General features: G+C 34.8%; 1 non-coding gene across 1 annotated transcript; it reads right to left on the bottom strand.

The window, feature by feature from the left end:
• Positions 1 to 2,520: 2,520 nt before the first annotated feature.
• On the bottom strand, positions 2,521 to 2,627 carry LOC141675350 (small nucleolar RNA R71). Its single transcript, XR_012556008.1, has one exon. It is a non-coding gene; the product is annotated as a small nucleolar RNA R71 (small nucleolar RNA).
• Positions 2,628 to 3,081: the final 454 nt, after the last annotated feature.

The raw sequence follows: 3,081 nt of genomic DNA, 5'->3' as shown, positions 1-3,081 counted from the left end.
CGACTTATGTTGTTGTTCATAGGTTATCGGACCCACTCTAAGCTTAAGTCTATCCAGGAACACTCAGGCAAGTTTTCTACCCGTTATACTTTTGTTGTGATGTATATATGTATATGCATTATCTTGTGATAGATGCATGTTGGTTACTTAGCAAATCTTGCGATATATTGGAGCATGCTGATATGGTTTATATGCATGTCTGTTTCGTAATCTTGATATGTAATTGTTGATTCAATTGCTTATAATTGCATAATACCTATGTTAGAGATAAGCAGTAGTTGCGTATACCCTTAGTATAGGAGACCTAAAGGTGAACATTTTCTAAAACCCCGAGTCGACGTTCCCGAGTATATTATATATATTTATATATATATATATATAGATATAGTTTTCAAAACTATTAATCGAATAAGGTTTATTCGATAACTTTATTTTTATTAATGAATATTACTTTGAATATTCATTCGAGGACTTATGACTCAGTTTATTTTATTTAATGAATATTAGTTGAATATTAATTCGAGGACTTATGACTTGGTTTATTTTATTTAATGAATATTAGTTGAATATTCATTCGAGGACTTATGACTCCGTTTATTTTATTTAATGAATATTATTTTGAATATTCATTTGAGGACTTATGACTCCGCTTATTTATTATATAATATTCTTTATTTTATTAAAGAATAATGTTTCGATAATCAAACTTATTTTCGATTATTCAACTAAAGATCGTACTTTCGTATAAGTATATCTTTGGTTATTTATTATTCATTTCAAGTATGAGTTTTAAAACTTCTACTTCAAATTATTTTTATAAAGATTATCCTTATAGGAATATTATTTAAATAATAATATTCAGATATTTTCTAATATATCGGGACTGATTTATTTCATTAAATCAGCATTACTCCAAACATTCTTAAAAATGTTTTCGAGTCTTCAAAATGATTTTTAAAAGTTAGAGTGGATCTCAAAAAACTCATTTTTATATTTAAGATCTTCCTTTCGAAGGGGATTTAAATACTAGCTCAAAACCTGAGGGATCCGGCTCAGTGGTGTATTTTACATTCGCAACGAGGTTGCTGTTTTGAGAAAACATCTTGATTACTTGCCCATCATTCGGGAAGTAAGTTCATCTATTTGAGTCGGCATAAGCAACATAGGCTCAGTGGGCGTCCATGAAAGTGTAAGTGGCTCAGTGGGAGTCCATCAAATGCGTAAGTGGCTGAGTGGCAGTCCAGCATAAGGTCCTATTGCGGCCAGGGTGATGGCCAGTGGGGAATTCGTCCATCTATTAGTAGAAAAGGTTACTTATTGGTATATTTGCCTGATCAGCAAGATATCAGGTTTATGCCAAGGTTTTCTCCTTTCCAAATTCATTGGATATTGCAACTCTGTTTATAATTGTCATGACAGAAGTTTTCAAGGAGTGTATGAAATGTATATATATATAGGTGTATATATATATCGGGATTTAATGAAGTATCTCGTAACTTCATTATTTATAATGATATTTCAAAGATTGAATCTATCCAAGTCTTTTCTTGTAGTCTCATCTATGTGATGAACTTTTGAAACTGATGATACCTTGAACGGTGGTAGTTCAAGTAGTATCCGGAAAAGATATAAGTATATTGGAGTATCTTGTAACTTCATCTTTTCAACTTATATCTGGTTAATGATTATCTTATGCATGACAAAGATTTTCACAAAAACGTTGAGACAAGGTTAGATATATGAGATCACCTTGCAACGATATTTTTACACAGTTATAAACTGGAACTCTGTGTATATTATGCATGGAAGAGGACTTCCAAGATTTTGAAAAGTATATATATATATATACTTAATATTTTGCGACTTGGTCGCGTTAAGATATCAACTTGGTTCATTTCTTCTTGACCAAGACTTTCATGAATACTATGAGAATGCTCATATCTTGTTAATTATTATACATACTATTTCGGTGGGCTTGTTGCTCACCCTTGCTTTCTTCTTTTATCACACAACAAAAGATAGACAAGATGAACTAGATCAAGCTCCCAATTCGCGAGCGGATAGGAGACGTTCCACAGTTTCCTGTAGGCGTTGATACCGCCGTAGCTGAGGTAGGAACTACCAATAGGCTAGGCTTTCAACTATTGATGAACCAGACTTATGTATCTTATGAATTATAATAATGGCAAAGAATATGTAAATTATTCAGAAACCCTTTTGAGGTGAAATGGTTTATAATTGTGGAATAAAATGACTTGTGTTATTTTTGGTTTTCATCTCTGAGACTATAACTTGTGGTGTGTGTGTATTGTGGGGTCACAGTACGCAGCAGTTGGTTGATTGTTAAGGTTAAGTATTATTAAGGGAAATGGAACTCGTGACAACCCGAATCCCCGACCCCGGATTTGGGGGTGTTACACGAAGTGCTGGTTACATTCTCTACCACCAGGGCCTATCACCACTTGGGAGGATCTTGCTCAAAAGTTTCTCAGTGAATTCTTCCCTATGGAGAATACTGCAGAAATTATAAATGCTCTTAATAAGTTTGCTCAGCAAATTGGAGAATCTCTGTGTGAGGCTTCGGATCGATATAAGGAGATGCTAAGGAAGTGCCCACACCATGGCATGCCTGATTGGATGATTATAAACTGTTTCTAAAATGGATTGGGTGCTACCTCTAGACCCATGCTCGATGCAGCATCAGGAGGAGCCTTGTGGGCTAAGAGCTACAATGAGGCTTATGAATTAATTGAACTAATGGCTGCTAATGAATACCGTAATCCTTCTCAAAGACTGACTGAGGGAAAAGTAGCAGGAATTTTGGAGTTGGATGCAGCAACTGCTATAGCTTCTTAACTTAAGGCTTTGATGATGAAGGTGGACACTTTGACTAACTATGGAGTTAATCAAATCACTAGTGTCTGTGAAATTTATGCAGATGCCCATGAGACTGAGCAGTGCACTATTTCTAGAGAATCAGCTCAGTTCATGAGCAATTTTTAGCGATCGCAGTAACCTGTGCCAGCCACTTATCATCCCAAGAACCACAATCATCCTAATTTCAGTTGGAGCAACGCTCAG

This window comes from Apium graveolens, chromosome 7 (assembly GCF_009905375.1).
Source record: "Apium graveolens cultivar Ventura chromosome 7, ASM990537v1, whole genome shotgun sequence".
Taxonomy (NCBI): domain Eukaryota; kingdom Viridiplantae; phylum Streptophyta; class Magnoliopsida; order Apiales; family Apiaceae; genus Apium; species Apium graveolens.
Note: the sequence above shows the minus strand (reverse complement) of the source record. Positions and strands in the feature narration are given on the sequence as shown.